Here is an 18,184-nt window from a genome sequence, read left to right on the forward strand (position 1 = left end):
CGTGACCAGACATCTGTGCTCCAATGTTCATCAAAGCAGTCTACAATTGCAAGGAGTTGGAAACAACCAAATTTCCATCAACAGATGAATGGATCAAAAAACTGTGGTACATACAGACATTGGCATACTACGCATCCCTTAAAAGCAGCAACAAATGCATGAAGCACGTTGCCACATGGGAAGAACTGGAGGAAATTATGCTAAGTGAAGCAAGTCAAGCATAAAAGGACAAGTACAACATGAGTGCACAGAGGTAAGCTTAAAAAAAAAAAAAACGGGGAACAGAGGCAAAGCTACCACATACATACATCTCTGGGCTGAGGTCTAGCGACTACGGCAGGGGCAAAACCCAACCCAGGAAAAGGGTAGTGGGGTCATGGGGCATTAATCCACCAAATGGGAGGGTATTGTTTATATCTCCACAGGAAAAGTGGGACCAGACTTCAACCCAGTGTCGCAAGGTGTGAATGCAATATCCCGGCGTGGAGGAGGGAACCAGTGGAGAGGTCTGGGAGGCTGGCCCCAGCACCATAAATTAAGTGGATTCCTGCCCTTCCCCGAAAAGAATGTGTTCCAAAGGACGACATTGACTCTGCAGCTCCGGGAGATGGACATATCTGATCAGAGCACACGGGAGCAGATGAAGGGGCAGGAGGAGAGAGTGGAGCACAGCCTGGTCCACCAGGCCGTGATGATGATGTTCCTGAGTAGAGCAGCCAGTCCACAGAGAGAACAACATGGCTGGCCCTACTATGAGACATGATGCCCCTCAGTGACTAAGGGCGATACAGGGGACAGCACCGGAGACACAGTGTGGGAATTGCACCTGACCTGATCCCACCACACTGAGGCAAATCACTGGGGGAGTGCAGCGGAACAGCAAGGGAATGGAGTGGCAAGGTCCCCAGGGAATGCTGAAAGTGGACTTTGGGGCCAGGGCGTGGTGCCCCAACAGACTGGACTGGAAAACGCTCCTAAGGGCCAGCAAACGATCCCTGAATTAACTACAAGCTTTTCTCTTGTGAACTGTTTTGTTCTGTTCTTTGTCAGTGGTTTGTTTTTATTGTTTTGTTGTCTGGTTGTATACTGTTGCTTTGTTTTCCTCTGTCTTGTTTTCGTGCATGTTAGTGACTCCACAGGTCTGTCTGAATAGGACAGGCTGGATGAACTATCTGGAGGAAAAACAACGGGACCGACAGTTCCGGGGGGACTTGGGGTGGGGGGTAGGGGGGGGTAAGGAAGTGGTGTTAACAAACCCAGGGACAAGGGAAAAACATGGGACCCCAAATGGTAGAGAAGGGGGAGTGGTTGGCCTGGTGGGAAATGATCAAGGGTAAGGGTGCTTAGAGAAGAGGTATACTCTAGCCCAGGTGGCAATGAAGCATGGTAGTAGGGCAGGAGGAAAGTCAAGGGAGATGGAGGAAAGAGCTAGGAGTCAAAGGGCATTCATGGAGGTCTAGAAAAAGACATGTACATGCAAATATATATAGGAAGATGAGGAAATAGATCTGTGTCTATATTTATAAGTCAAGTATTAAGGTGGCGGAAGGACCTTGGGCCTCTACTCAAACACTCCCTCAATGCATGAATAACTTCTTTTATTAAATTGGAACTCTATGATGCTCACTCTCCCGACACAACGGCTGGAGCCAAAATGGGTGAACAAGTAAATGTGGTGAAGAAAGCTGATGGTGCCCGGCTATCAAAAGAGATAGTGACTGGGGTCTTAAAGGCTTGAAGATAAACAAACGGCCATCTAGCGCAGAAGCAACAAAGTCCACATGGAAGAACATACCAGCCTGTGTGATCGAGTGGTCCCAAAGGGATCAGTTACCAGGCATCAAAGAACAAAAAATCATATCATTGACTGCACACCTCCATGATAGGATCGCTGAAGACAAATGGGTGCATAAGCAAATGTGGTGAAGAAAGCTGATGGTGCCCGGCTATCAAAAGAGATAGTGTCTGGGGTCTTAAAGGCTTGAAGGTGAACAAGCGGCCATCTAGCTCAGAAGCAAAAAAGCCCACATGGAAGAAGCACACCGGCCAGTGCGATCACGAGGTGCCAAGGGACCAGGTATAAGGCATCATGCAAAAAAAACAACGATATAAGTGTGTGTATATATGTGTATATGTATATGTATATATGTACCATATTAAATGAAGGGGGAAGCGCAGAGTGGAGACCCAAGGCCCAAGTGTCGGCCAATGGAGATCCCCTTATAGAGGGGTTTAGGAGAGGAGATGGGTTAATTAGGGTGCGAGGTAGTACCGATGAAGAACACAGCTTTCCCCAAGATCCTGGATGCTTCCTCCCCCCAACTACCATGATCCGAATTCTACCTTGCAGGACTGGATAGGGCAGAGGCTGTACACTGGTACATATGAGGGCTGGAGGTACAGGGAATCCAGGGTGGATGATACCTTCAGGACCAAGGGTGTGAGGGGCGATGCTGGGAGAGTGGAGGGTGAGTGGGTTGGAAGGGGGGAACTGATTACAAGGATCCACATGTGACCTCTTCCCTGGGAGAGGGACAGCAGAGAAGGGGGGAAGGCAGACTCCGGATAGGGCAAGATATGACAAAATAATGAGGTATAAATTGCCAAGGGCACATGAGGGAGGGGGGAAAGGGGAGGGAGGGGAAAAAAAAGAGGACCTGATGCAAGGGGCTTAAGTGGAGAACAAATGCTTTGAGAATGATTGGGGCAGGGAATGTATGGATGTGCTTTATACAATTGATGTATGTATATGTATGGTGGTGATAAGAGTTGTATGGGTCCCTAATAAAATGTAAAAAAAGAAAAGAGGAGAAAAAAATGATTAGGGCAGGGACTGTACAGATGTGCTTTATACAATTGATGTATGTATATGTATGAACTGTGATAAGAATTGTATGAGCCCCTAATAAATTGTTAAAATTTAAAAAAAATTAAAAAAAAAAGAAAATGATTAGGGCAAAGAATGTACAGATGTGTTTTATACAATTGGTGTATGTATATGTATGGATTGTGATAAGAGTTGTATGAGCCCCTAATAAAATGTTTTTTAATTAAAAAAAAAAGAACACACTGCAAAAAAAAAAAAGAAAAAAGAAACACTAATGCATCCCTCAGGACCAGCGGGGAGAGTGGCAACACCAGGAGGGAAGGGGTATGGAAAGGGAGAACCGATCTCAGGGATCTACATGTAACCTCCTCTCTGGGGGATGGGAAGAGGGAAGCTGGGTGAGGGGAGACGCCGGGCAGTGTAAGATAAAATAATAATTTATAAACTATTAAGGGTTCATGGGGGAGGGGGGAGCGGGGAGGGAGGGGGAGGGAAAAAAAGGAAAACGAGCTGATTCCAGTAACCCAAGTGGAAGGCGAATTTTGGGAATGACGAGGGCAACGAATACATAAGGGTGCTTTACTCAATTGATTATGTATGGTTTGTGATAAGAGTTGTATGAGCCCCAATAAAATGATTTATTAAATTTAAAAAAAAGAAATACTAATGCATATATTGTTTTCTCTAAAGTATGTTTATGAGATGGAAGTAACAGAGTTGATACGGGAAAGTGAGAAAATTCCATTGCCTCATAAGAAGTTATTTAATAAATGATGTTTTGAGCAAAAAAAAAAAACCCAACCCAGGGATACATACTGCAGCCAACTAAATAAGAGGGGGAAAAAAAGAAAAAAAAGACATGGGTTGGCGGAGAGCAGGAGACTAACTCACCCAAGAGGAGGGTATTGTTTATATCTCCACAGGAGAGGGAAAGACCAGACTTCAACCCGACATGCCAAGACATGAATACAACATACTGGCATGTACAAGGGAACCAATAGAAAAGTCTGTGGGCCAGCCCCAATCCCAACTATGTGGACACCCCCCACCCTGCCAGCTCTCCCTCAGAAGAATTCACTTCAGAGGACAGCACTGGGGCTACAGCTTGGGTAGAGGGGCTCATTGGATTAGAGCACACGGGAGAAACAAAAAGGGATGGAGAGAGGAGAGGACATCCTGGCCCACCAAGACTCAAGGACAATGTCCTACTCAGAGCAGACAACACACGGGGAGGATCCTAGGGCTGCCCCCCACTACAGGACACGGCATCCTTCAATGAACCATGGCGCTGCAGGGGACAGGACTGGAGACACAATGCAGGAATAGTGCAAGGTCTGGCCACAGCACGCTGGGGAAAGGCACTGAGGGCGTGCAGCAGAGCAAAAGGGTGAACAGAGTGATGAAACCCCCGGGAAATACCAAAAATAGTCTTTGGAGACAGAGTGTGGGACCCCAACAGACTTGACTGAAAAACATTCATAAAGGCCAACAAACAGACCTTGAACTATTTATAGGCTTTTCCATTTATGTCCGTGGATTTCTTTTTATTGCTGTTATTTTGTTTTTGGTTATTGTTTTGGTGGTTTTAACTTCCTTTGTTGTTCTATTTGACTTTGCCTGATTTTTGCCCTTATTAATGTATCTGCACATCTATCTAGATAAGATAGGTGGGATAAATAATTGGGAGATGAAAAGAACGGGACCAATGGTTCCAGGGTGATGTGGGAGAAGGGGAGGTGGGAGAAAGGCAGGTGGGGGGGGGGGGACCAACCCAGGGACAAGGGAACAGCCAGTGAATTAAAATCAATGAAAGGAAGGTTGTAGGATGCCTAGTGTGGTTCAATCAAGGGCAATGTAGCAGCGAGAAATTACTAAACCCCAATGAAGGCCAAACATGATGGTGGGACAAGAGGGAAGTAAACGGAAATAGAAGAAAGAACCAAGAGGCAAAGGACATTTATAGAGGTCTATAAAACAAGTAGGGAATAGAGCTATTTACTCATATCTATATGTTAAGAATTAAAGTTGCAGATGGACATTGGCCCTCAACTAAAGTACTCCCTTAACCAAGAACACTTTATTCTAACAATCCTGCATTCTGTAATGCTCACCTTCCTGACAAGATCGCTGAAGACAAAATGGGTTCATAAGCAAATGTGGTGAAGAAAGAGGATGGTGCCCGGCTATAAAAAGATAAAGCATCTGGAGTCTTAAAGGCTTGAAGATAAACAAGCGGCCATCTAGCTGAGAAGCAAAAAAAAGCCCACATGGAAGAAGCACACCAGCCTGTGTGATAATGTGGTCTCGATGGTAGCAGGTATCAGGCATCTAAGACCCAGAATAAAACCATACCCAAGGTGAATGGTGGGAGGCGTGAAGTAGAGATTCTATGCCCATCTGTAGGCAATTGGACATCCCCTTACAGAGGGGTCACAGGGAAGAGATGAGCCAGTCAGGGAGCAGTATAGCACCGATGAAACACACAACTTTCCTCTAGTTCTTTGGTACTTCCTTCACCCCACTATCATGACCTCAATTCCACCTTACAAATTGGATTAGACCAGAGCATGCACACTGCTACAGATAAGAGCCCCCAACACAGGGAATCCAGGATAGATAAACACCTCAGGGCCAACAAGGAGAGTAGAGATACCAGGAGGATTAGGGGCAGGTGGGGGGAGAAAGGGGTAGTCGATTACATGGATCAACCTATAACCCCCCTCCCATGGAAAAATAATGGAAAAATGGGTGAGGGGCAACGGAGGATGATGTAAGGTATGGAAATAATAATCTATAACATATCAAGGGTCCATAAGGGAGGGAGAGAAAAGGAGGGAGGGGGAAGAAATGGTGAACTGATATCAGGGGCTCAAATGGGAAGAGAACACTCTGAAAATAATGATGGCAACACATGTGCAAATGTGCTTGACACACTGGATGAATGTATGGATGGTGATAAGAGATGTAAGAGCACCCAATGAAAGTATTTAAAACATAAATAAATAATAAAGGAAAGGTGTATGTTAGAAGATGGAAACCATCTAAATGCCAACGAGTATAAGAATGGATAAGTACGTTTTGGTGCATACACACAATGGAATACTACACATCCTTAAGGAATAATCATTGAACTGTGAAACACTTCATGGCATGGATGGATTTAGAGGACATGATACTGGGTGAAGTTAGACAAACACAAAAGGATAGATATTGTATAAGGTTAATCTTTGAAAGAAAAAATCAACATAAAACCTTGCATACCAAAAAAATACAGATTTGATGGTTATCAAGGGTGGACAGAGAAAGGAGGGAAGGGGAAGAAATAGGATAGTATAGATTGGTGTTCATTTGAATGAAGGAGAAAATAACAGCCTACAAAACATAAAAGAGAGAAACAAATAGTGGTCAAGAGGCCAAGCTTTGGGGTGGTTCAATAAGATGTGTAAGTTGTTAAATGCAAAATTGACCATTTCTACTGTAAAATCCCGCCTAATTTACAATTTTAAAAATGTCGAAAGAAAACGGTAACAAAACCCAGTTTCACTCTTAGGAGTTAAGTGAAAATCCAAACCATTAAGATGTTTTAGAAACTATTTTTTAAAAAAGAAATCCAACAATGAATTGGATTGAGCAAATTTGTTACCCAAGACTTCTTTAAAGTGTTGAAGAGCAAGGATGCCACTTTGAGGAATAATGTGTGGAAGTTGCATCAGGCCTTAGTAAACAGCTAGAACCTCATGCTTTTGGCTGTCCTCTATAGTTTAGCCTGCAATTGATGGATTTGCCTTTCCTGGTGTTCCTTGTGGTTGTTGGGTGCCGTTAGTCGGTTCTGACTCATAGCAATACTACATACAACAAAATGAAACACTGCCAGGTCCTGCACAATTGTGTTATTTTGGAACCTATTGTTTCAGCCACTGTGTCAATCCATCTTGTTGAGGGCCTTGTTCTTTTTCACTGCTCCTCTTACTTTACCCTCACACACGATGTCCTTCTCCAGGGTCTGGTCTCTCCTGATATGCCCAAAGTATGTGAGATAAAGTCTTGACATGTTTGCTTCTTTTTTATGGTATTATATGTATTTATATTAAATCATTTTATTGGGGGCTCTTACAGCTCTTATCACAATCCATACATACATCCATTATGTCAAGCACATTTGTACATAATGGTTCCATCGTCATTCTCAAAATATTCTCTTTCTACTTGAGCACTTGGTATCAGCTCATTTCCCCTTCCCCCACCTTCCCTCCTTTGTGAACCCTTGATAATTTATAAATTATCATTTTTGTCATGTCTTACACTGATCACTGTCTCCTTTTGCCCACTTTTCTGTTGTCCATCTCCCTAGGGGGCAGAGAGTTTTATGTCGATCATTGTGATGGGTTCCCCCTTTCTTCCCCTACCTTCCCCTCCTGGTATCACTACTCTCATTATTGGTCTTGAGGGGTTTATCTGTCATGGATTCCCTGTGTTTCCAGCTCTTATCTGTACCACTGTACATGCTCTTATCTAGCCAGATTTGTAAGGTAGAATTCTGGTCATGGTAGTGGGGGTTGGGGTGACGCATTGAAGAACTAGAGGATAGTTGTATGTTTCATCAGTGCTATACTGCACCCAGACTGGCTCATCTCTTCCTTGCGACCCTTCTGTAAGGGGATGTTCAATTGTCTACAGATGGGCCTTGGGTCTCCACTCCCCACTCCCCACTCCCCTCTTATTCACATCGATATGATTCTTTTTGTTCTGGGTCTTTGATGCCTGATATCTGCTCCCATCAACACCTGATAATCACACAGGATGGTGTGTTTCTTCCATGTGGGCTTTGTTGCTTCTCTGCTAAATGGCAGCTTATCTATTTTCCAGCCTTTAAGACACTTGCTTTTAAGGAGCATTCTGGCTCTACTTCTTTCAAGACAGATTTGTTTGTTCTTTTGTTTTCCCTTAAGAAGTAGGAATTAATGCAATTATTATTAAAATGATTTATAGATAAAAAGTTAACCAGATATATAGGAAAATACTTAAGAAATGGGTTAAGAATTCCTTATTTAAAAAAATTAGGCCATGTGCAGACTCGCGTGGTGCAGGCAAAGATCCTGATAATACACAGCCTCTACCTTGAGAGCTGCTTTTACCCGGGCTGCCTCTGAGTTTCTGCTGCTGTGGACACACTCAGAAGCCAAAGGAAACCATGCTTCAAGTGTGGGCGATTGGGCCCTGGGTCTGGAATGCCCAGAAGGCTGTGGTCCTGCAATGAGAAACTGTGGCAGAGGTGGTTTTACCTCGGATAGAGGTTTCCAGTTTGTTTCCTTGTCTCTCCCAGACATCTCTTATTATTGTCGTGAGTCTGGTCTTCTTGTGATCTGCAGAAGGATATTTGAAGACTGCTATAAGTGCAGTAGAGGTGGTCTTATTGCCATGGACTACAAGGAGAGAGAGAGCGAGAGCGAGAGCGAGAGCGAGAGCGAGAGCGAGCGAGAGAGAGAGAGAGAGAGAGAGAGAGAGAGAGAGAGAGAGAGAGAGAGAGAGAGAGAGAGAGCAGTGGTGTTACAATGTTGTTACAACTGTGGTAAACCAGGCCATCTGGCTCTTGACAGTGACCACGCTGATGAGCAGAAGCGTCATTCTTGTGGAAAACTTGGACACATTAAAAAAGACAAGACCAAATTGAAGAGTTACAGTGTTGTGAAACTGGTCCTGTAGTCATCAACTGCAGCAATACTAGGGGAATCTACTGCTGTTGCTGTGGCGAATCAGGGCACCTTGCAGGGGAATGCACAATTGAGGCTACGGCTTCATTATTTCTGATGGGTGATTATATTCTTTTCTCTGAATCTTCCTCACTGGCCAAAGGTTGGCAGATAGAGGCTATACCCAGGCTAGTGAACGTTACTTGCTGTGTAAAAGGAGGAAAGGTGTGGGGACTTGCTGCTTTTAATTTCCAAACAAAAATGTTTATGTTTCATTTGGCAGAGGTGTTATACATAATGCTTTGTTAAGGAACACCCTTTCCGTGCCACTGGTGAATAAGGAATTAATGAATAAGAAAGAGTCGGACCAGTAGGCCCATTCTGGGTCTCTTGAGATGTTCCCAGTTAGTACCTAAAACTAAGTAAACAGCTTTCTAGTGTTCTCTGCTTTCAGCCAAGATGCATCTGGCATCAGCAATGATCCCCCTTGTTCCATGTCCTCTGAACCCAGCTTGAACCTCTGGCAGCTCCCTGCCAATGTACTGCTGCAAACGTTGTTGGATGATCTTTGGCAAAGTTGTATTTGAGGTGTCAATGATCTTGTTCTATAATTTGAGCATTCTGTTGGGGGCACTTCTTTGGAGTGAGTACAAATGTGGATCTCTTCCAGTCAGGTGGCCAAGTAACTGGCACATAGGAGAGAGTGCTTTCAGTGGTTTATCAGGTTGTTAAGCCATGCCCATTGTTTTGGGCTAATGCTTGCAATGCGCCTGGAACTTCTTCCTTCAGTATCATTGGTTCTTGCTCAGACACCACCTCTTGAAATGGATGAAAGTCGAGTAGTTCTTCTATGTCCTTGATAGAGACTGCCATTTGACAGTGCTCTATGTTTTCTTTCCATTGTTTTTTTATGCTTCCTGCATTATTAAATACTTTGCCATGAAAATTTTCAATATTGCAAGTCCAGGCTTGAATTTTTTTCTTGAGTTCCCTCAGTTTAAGATATGCTGAGCATGTTCCTCCCTTTGGATTTTCTAATTCTGTCTTTGCACATTTCATTATAATATTTTGCTTTTCTTATCGAACTGACCTTGGACATCTATTCAGCTCTTTGATGCCCTCATTTCTTCCATTTGTGTTAGCTGCTCTACAATTTCAGAGTCTCTTCTGACATCCATTTTTATCTTTTCTTTCTTTCCTGTATTTTTAATGACCTTCTGGTTTCTTCATGAATGATAGTCGTGCTGTCCTCCCCAGCTCTTCAGGAATGCTGCCATTAATGTCGAATATATCAAATCTGTTCTTGTGATGTTCTCGAAATTCAGGTTGGGTAGACTCATGTGATATTTTGGCTCTGGTAGACTTGTTTTAATTTTCTTCGGTCTAATCCTGAACTTACATGTGAGCAATTGATGGTCTGTTCCACAGTTAGCCCCTGGTCTGGTTGTGGCTGCTGATATTGAGCTCTCCTGGTTCTCTTCCCACAGATGTAGTCCATTTGATTTCTGTGTATTCCATATGGGACAGCCCATGTGCATAGCTGCCCTTTTTGTTGTTGAAAATAAGTATTTGCTATGAACAGGTCATTGGTTTTATCATGTGCTTTCCAGTTTCATTTCTGTCACCAAGGCCATATTTTCACACTACTGTTCTCTCCTCTTTGTTTCCAACTTTTGCATGTCTGTCGCCAATATCTGCCTATGCATTTGGATTGCATGTTTGATCCATTTCTGACTGAATGCTTGTAGAATTCTTCAATTTCTACATCACTAGCTTTTGTGGTTGGTGCCTAAATTTAAATCATATTTGTATTGATTGGATTTCCTTAAAGGTGGATAGCTATAATCCTATCACAGACAGCATTGTACTCCGGGATTGATTTTGCAAATGTCATCTTGAACAATAAATTCCATGCCATTCCTCGTGATGCTATTAAGTCCCTGTGTAGTTAATCATATGGTGTTCAGATTAAAAAAGGCCAATAACTGTCCATGTCAGCTCACTAATGCCTAGCATATTGACCTGTATGTTTTCCCTTTCATTTATGATGACTTGCAGTTTTCCTGTATTCATACTTCGCACATTCCAAGTTCCAATCATTGGGGGCTTTTTCATGCTCCACCAGCAAATGTAGATCCAGAAGGCTCCACTCCCTACTCACATCACCGTGGCTGACTGCACTCACATTTTGAGTGCCCTCTGACCAGAGGAGTCCATCCTTGGGCACTATCTCCAACAATATTCTGTTCCATTTATTATACCTTTGGTATCTGACCATGTTTCTATGCTATGCATAAGATTTTCAGAGTTTCCGTCCTCCCAAGTGGGGAACTGATTCCTTCTTCGTTGTCTGTTCTTAGCATGGAAGCTCAGCTGAAACCTGTTCACTTTGGGTGACCCTGCTGGTATTTGAAATATCAGTGACATAGCTTCCAGTATCACAGCAACACACAAGCCACCACAGAACAACAAACTGGCAAACGAGTGGTGGCAGAAGTTATTAAGAGTATGAAATCTTTCAAGAGAGAGGGAGTCAGAGCAGGATTGAAGCTGGATTCTCAGGTTAAGTTAACGCTTGAAGAAAACCGCCACCAAACCAACATATGTTACTTTACAACACTCCAACATCTTGTTATTGCTTAAACTTATTTAATACTGCTACTTCAGAAGAGACGAGCCAGTCAGAGCCAGTCAGTGTTCAGTGTAGTAACAATGAAACACACAACTTTCCTCTAGTTCTTTAATGTTTCCTCCCCTACACTATCATGACCAGAGCATGTACACAAGTCCAGATAGGAACTGGAAACACAGGGAATCCAGGACAGATGATCCCTTCAGGCGCAGTGGTGAGGGTGGTGATACCAGGAGGGTAGAGGGACGGTGGGGTACAGAGGGGGAACCGATTACAGGCATCTACATATAATCTCCTCCAGAAAAGTGGGTGAAGGGAGATGTCAGACAGTGTAGAACATGAAAAATAATAATAATTTATAAATGATCAAGGGTTTGTGAGGGAGGGGGTCAGGGAGGGAGGGGGGAAATGAGGAGCCAATACCAAGGGCTCAAGTAGAAAGCAAATGTTTTGAGAATAATGATGGCAACAAATGTACAAATGTGCTGGACACAATGGGTGGATAGATGGATTGTGAGAAGAGTTGTACGAGCCCCCAATAAAATGATTTTTAAAAATAAATGTAAAAAACTGTTGCTTTTCTCAAGATAATTGGTGTCCTAGCTTATTTCTTCCAACAACTCTAGTCAACAATGAATCAGCCCCAAGAACACAAACAGTTCAATTATCCATGACCTGATGTAACAAGAACAGAGAAAATCCAAAGAGAATGCTCTGAGAAGAAGGCCCTGCTTCAAGACAGGTTGTTCTGATGTATCGTCCCCATCTGAAGGGCAAGGTATGGGGACGTGGACATGTGAAAGTTGGACTATAAATAAGGAAGACCGCAGCAGAATTGATACTTACAGTACTGGAGAAAAATATTGAATGTACTATTGATTGCCAGAACAAACTTGGAAGAAGTACAGTCAGAATGCTCCTTAGCAATAATGGTGAAACTTCAACTCATTGACTGTGGACACGTTTTCAGGAGGAATTGATCCCTGGAGGAGAGCACCAGCCTTGCAAATGTGGAGAGTGCTTGAAAAGGAATATGACCCTCAGGGAACTAGTTAACAGAGTGGTTGCAACAATGGGCTCAAGCACGTGAAGGACTGCCTCAGAGATTAAGTTCGGAGTACTAGGTTTGCAGAAGACTGAATAATAAAATGAAGCTAAAAATCCATTTGGAAATTCCCCTTGTAAATTAAGCCTTCAGGGAATTTCTTCTGACTATTAACCAGGAATGTGAACAGTCTTGCCCTCAGGCATATTATATTAGAAAATGAAGTGCCACTCTCACGAAACCAGGTCAGGGAGTGACAGTCTCTCTTGCCTGGGTGTGTCCTTGATAGACACTGCCATACTGTGGTCACATATTCATGAGTCATGCATGTAGTTCCTTGGCCAGAAGTCTTGGATCAATCTTCTGTCTAGCATAATAAGCTTTACTGTCTAGCATAATGTGCACATCCCAATCATGGTTCCATTCCCATTTCTACAACTGTGATGTATTGATCTTCTGCCGATTTTGCTTCTGTAACAGTGTCCTTTTTTCCTTCCATGCTCTATTTAAGCCTCGGTGTATCTGGGTGCACATGCGGTGCATTGGCTCAGAATCCAGCCGAGATCTCCAGTGTGGAAAGCTGGGATTCTACTAGTGAACCACCATTGTTTGCCAAACAAGCAAGCCAGTTGATGTCAAGTTGATTCCAACTCACGGTTAACACCATGTATTTCAGAGTAGACATGCACTTCTGAGGGTTTTCAAGGCTGTGACCTTTCAGAAGTAGATCACCAGGCCTTTCTTTTGAGGCACATCTGGTGTATTTGAACCTCCAACCTTTCAGTTAGTCGTAGAGCATGTAAATGGTATTTACACTATCCAGGGGCTCCCTACTTAATCTCAAATCCATCACATTTAGAAACAAAAATGTATTACACTTTTAAAAATCAACAGCCATCATAATCTCTTTAAAAGCACTATGAGATTGAATAGAAAAGCCAGTTAGTGGCTAAAACCACCACAGATGATGGTTTAGAGATAAATTCGATGCCAAGAATTCCCATTTATTATTTTGAATTCAATATTTTACTATCAGACTCTTACTCTAAGAAAATGTAAACACTGAATGCCTATCAAAATATGTATAATCTTTTAAAAATCGCACTGCAATATAAAGTGTATTTAAAACGTCACTCAGATTCTTGGTAGCAGCACTATCTTGTCTCCCCACACAGACTTTGTTTTCTCTCTTTATAGAAAACGTTCTTTTATTCTGACAGATTTTCCCTAAAGATTTACGGCAGGCCTTTTTCATTTCAGCCATTTCCTCTTTTCCCTTTAAATACCTGTTCAACTTGGGGGCAGGAGATAATTAACTGATGGGAGGAATGGTTACATGTTGGGCTGCTAACTGCGAAGTCCGCAGTCCAAAGTACCAAATGTTCCTCAGGAGAAATACGGGGTTTTCCATGCCTCTGAAGAGTTATAGGAAACTTACAGGGGCAGTTTCACCCTGTCCCATAAGGTAGCTATGGGTTGGCATCAACTCTATGGCAGTGAATTTGTTTTTCCTTTTGTTTGTGCAAATAGCCATTTCTGCTCTCACCTTAAGCAAGATGAAGTGGAGAAGGTGTGATTGTTCATATGTTTGATCAGTACTACCTCTTCATCTTATTCTCAGCAGCCTTGGGGAAAGGGAAGGCAAAGGATATCAGAATTATCAGGACTTTCCTTGTAAGTAACTAGTTGCCATCAAATCCAATCTGGCTCTTGGTGAGCCATGTGTGCCGAGGAGAACTGCTCATGGGGTTTTCACAGCTATATGCAGAACGGATTCAAACTGCCAACCTTTGGGTTATTAGTCATGCACTTAGCTACTTAACCATTCGTGCCACCCAGAGATTCTTATAAGGACTAATTTTCCCCATGTAGGCCTGACTTTGGGGAGCCCTGGAGGAGCTGTGGTTATGGGTTGGGCTGCTAACCACAAGATCAGCGGTTTGAAACTCACCGCTCCTTGAGAAAAAGATGGCACTTTCTACTTCCAGTAACAGTTACAGTCTTGGTAGTCCCCTGGGAAATTTGACCCTGCCCTATAAGGTCAGTATGAATCAGAATGGCCTCGATGATATCAGTGAGTTTGGTCTGGTTGTGGAGCCTTGACGTTGCCTGCATCCATTAACTTATCCATTCATGGCGGCTTAATTCTACCGCTCCTACAATGCCAGGTACTCTTCCAGGCATGAAGGAAAAGAGCGGTGAACTAGACAAAGATACTTACTTTCCAGGAACTTATCCATTCCCCGATTTTTGTTTTGTTTTATTTTCTTTAGTGGAGGGGCAGAAATAAAGTTCCGCAGTGAAAATAAAGAAAGTGAAAGAATAAAAGAGCCTACAAGGTCTTCCAAGTAGATTCAATCTCCTAAATGTATAGATGACTCTCTAGAATGCAAAGCCACATTCAATCTCTCCCTCATGCATTTACTGTTGTTGGGTTGATGCCGACACATAGCCACCTTATAGGACAGGGTAGAACTGCCCCTGTGAGTTTCCAAGACTGTACCTCTTTATGGGCACAGACAACCTTGTCTTTCCCCTGAGGAGTGGTTTTGAACTGCTGACCTTGTGGTTAGCAGCCCAATACATAACCACCTTGGCACCAGGACACCTAGGGAAGCAAATTTAGGAGGGCACAAATTATATAAAATCACAAAACAGGTTATTGGGTTTGATTGACGTCTTCATCTTTAAAATGGAATTGTTCATCTCCAAGATTGGAGGTTCAAAACCATCTTCTTTGCTAGAGAAAGGTGAGGTCTTCTGCTCCCATAAAGGTTTCCAGCCTTTGAAACCTTATATAGGATTAATATGTATAAGAATACAAGGGGATACCAGAAAGAGGACTTTTTTCAAAGCTATGTATTTAATTTTTTTTTTTTACAAAACAACCTTATCACTTTCAAAGTACTCTCCAGAGCACTTAATACACTTGTCAAACCTGTTATTCCATTCTTGGAACCATTTTTCAAATGCATCTCTTTGGATGGCTGAGAGTGCCTCCGTTTTTTTTCCCTTCACCTCTTCCATGTCATCAAACTACTGTGCTTTCATATCCTTCTTCATTCACAGAAACAAAAAGAAGTCGCATGGAGCAAGGTCAAGTGAGTCAGGAGTGTGGAGCAAGAAAGGCATGCTTTTTTTGGGGGGGGGGTTGTTTTGTTTTTGCCAAAAACTGGCTCACTGAGATTGCTCCTTGAGCAAGTGCATGGCTGTGGTGGCAAAACCAGTCCCCGGTCTGCCACAAATCAGGCCTTTTTGGTCGCACACTATTATGCAATCTATTCTGAAGCTCTAAATAGAAAGTTGGATTAACAGTGTGACCTGGTGGAATGAACTCCAAATGCCCTATTCCCCTCACATCAAAAAACAAACAAGCATCATCCCGATCTTTGATTTCACTTGATGAGCTTTTTAGGGGCGAGGTGACAATGGCGTTTTCCACTGGTTTGATTGATGTTTGCTTTTTAGATCAGAAGAATAGCGCCATGTCTCCTCACCAGTAATGACCTTGGAAAAAATGTATGTGTTACGTCAGTGCTGTTCTTTCAAAGCAAGGCATGTTTCAATTCAACGCTCTTTTTGCCGGTCAGTCAGAACCCAAAGCAAAAATTTCACAGCGATTCTTCCCATTCCCAAATCTTATGTTAAAATTCCCTGAACTGAGTGAGCTCCAAGATGGTCCAGATAACTTCCCCATCTCTTCCATGGTCCGTTGTCTTTGAGCTCAAGTACATGAATTTTGTCAACAGTTTCGTCCATTCAGGAAGTTGACAGACATCCCGAAGGAGGTTTGTCATCGACACTTCACCTTTTTTGAAATGAGAAAACCATTTGACACTTGAGTTTTTCCTATAGCACTGTCCTTGTAAGCTGTGTTCAACATCACAACAGTTTCTGCGGCATTTTTCCTGAGTGGGAAACAAAATTTCACAGCCGCACACTGTTCTCCTAAATCAACCATCACAGAAAAACGAAGTTTGAGCAAAACTTTTTAATGAAAAAATTCACTGTGACCGGAGAGAAACTTCCCAGACATCAACACTGAGTGCACTAACTGAGTGAGTTGCTCGCCTAGCAGGAGAAATTCGAACTAAGAAAGCTCTGCCCAGTGGAGCTTCAGTTTGTTTGTTTGGCTGGTTTTGGTCAGGATACCCCCTCCTAGACTCAATGTCTGTGGGTTCAGGTTTTCATTTGTATTAAGTGCACAATGCATTACATATAAAATTGAGCCATAAATTGCTGATATTTGACTGTTTTTTATCTACAGAACTGAGAATATCAAAAAGCTCAATCTATTATTATCACATCAAATTCCCACCATTTTCAAAGGTCAGTAATGCATCATCTTGGGTGGCATGTGGAGAAAATGAGACCAAGTGAGATGAACTACTGTACTCATTTGGTACAACTGGGTTTGGAACTTGGATCTGTAATGAACAAAATACGGATTTTAAAAAGAAAACCAAAAGTCAAGTTCCAAAGAGCTGTTGAGAAGAGCATGCCAGGCAGCAGGTGGCAGGATTGTTTCAACTTGGACTTCTCTTTGGCAGAGTGTCCCCGGGCTCACAGACACGGGGCTCTTTCAAGCCTTCCACTGGCAGGGTGTTCAACAGGAGCATGTGTGAGTATAGGAAAAAGGCTACAATTACCATCCAGCATGGGATGGCCAATGGCTCCTTTGGGGTGTGGAGCTACTATGGATATTTTGAACTCATTGTGCTTCTCGGCTTATTGTCATTTGTTTCTATAGTGAACGTGGAATACTTGTAGAATAAGTAAAGGAAAAGCATCTCATTTAAAAAAGTCATTTTGAAAGGGTGTTAAGTCCTGCCTCCTCATGAAGCAGGTTGCCCCAGTCACAACTACAGAGGGACTGTGCTGCATTCAGAGCCCTGGTGGCATAGCAATTATGTGTTGGGCTGCGATCTGAAAGGTCAGCAGTTCAAACCCACCAGCTGCTCCTTGAAAGAAATATGGAGCTTCCTACTTCCGTAAATAGAGTCTCAGAAACCCACAGAGATCATTCTGCCCTGTCTGATAGGGTCGCTATGAGCCAGCGTCAATTCAATGGCAGTGTTTGTGTACTGCATTGGAGTGTCCCACTGTGGGGCAGAAAGAATAGTGCACTAGTTAAGAGCTCGGCTGCAAACTGAAAGAAAGGTCAGTGGTTCAAACTCACCACCACAAGAAAAAGACCTTAAGAAACCTGATGGAGCAGTCCAAATCTGTCTTAGAGGGTCACCATGAGGCAAATAAAATCTATGGTTCACAAGAACAACAAGCCAAAAGATTGGCAGTTTGAATCTACCCAAAGATACATTGTAAGAAAGGGCCTAGATATCTGCTTTCACATAGACTCAGTGATTAAAAAAGATATAGTTTCAACCAGTGGAGAGTTCTGAGTGGCCGGTCCCAACCCCAACAACTACATGGACACATGCCCCTCCCCCCAGAAGAATTTGTTTCAAAGGACAGCACTGAATATGCAGCTCCGGGAGAGGGACATAACTGATCAGAGGACATGGGAGCAGATGAAGGGGGAGGAGGCCTTGAGAATGATGTTCCTGATTAGAGCAGCCAGTCCACAGAGAGGACCACATGGTCGGCCCCACTATGAGACATAACGTCCCTCACTGACCCTTAGCTCTACAGGGGACAACACCCGAGAAACAGTGCGTGGATTTGCGCCCGATCTGATTCCACCACCCCGAGGGAAAACACTAAGGGCGTGCAACAGAACAGCAAGTGAACGGAGCGGCGACATCCCCAGGGAATGCTGAAGGTGGACTTTGGGGCCAGGGTGTAGTGCCCCAACAGACTAGACTGGAAAACACTCCTAAAGGCCAACAAACTATCCTTGAAGTAGCTACAAGCTTTTCTCTTTTGTGGTGTTTTGTTTTTGTTGTTGTTGCTGTTGTTTTGTTGTATATTGTTGCTTGGTTGCTCTGTCTTGTTTTTGTGCATATTATCATCTCCACAGGTCTGTCTAA

At 43.2% G+C, this 18,184-nt stretch overlaps 1 pseudogene; it reads left to right on the top strand.

Annotated features, from left to right (window-relative positions):
* Nucleotides 1-15,697, top strand: part of LOC142433799 (uncharacterized) — a 28,034-nt pseudogene extending 12,337 nt beyond the window's left edge.
* The last annotated feature ends 2,487 nt before the right edge of the window (nucleotides 15,698-18,184 follow it).

The sequence above is a fragment of the Tenrec ecaudatus genome, chromosome X, assembly GCF_050624435.1.
Source record: "Tenrec ecaudatus isolate mTenEca1 chromosome X, mTenEca1.hap1, whole genome shotgun sequence".
NCBI lineage: Eukaryota > Metazoa > Chordata > Mammalia > Afrosoricida > Tenrecidae > Tenrec > Tenrec ecaudatus.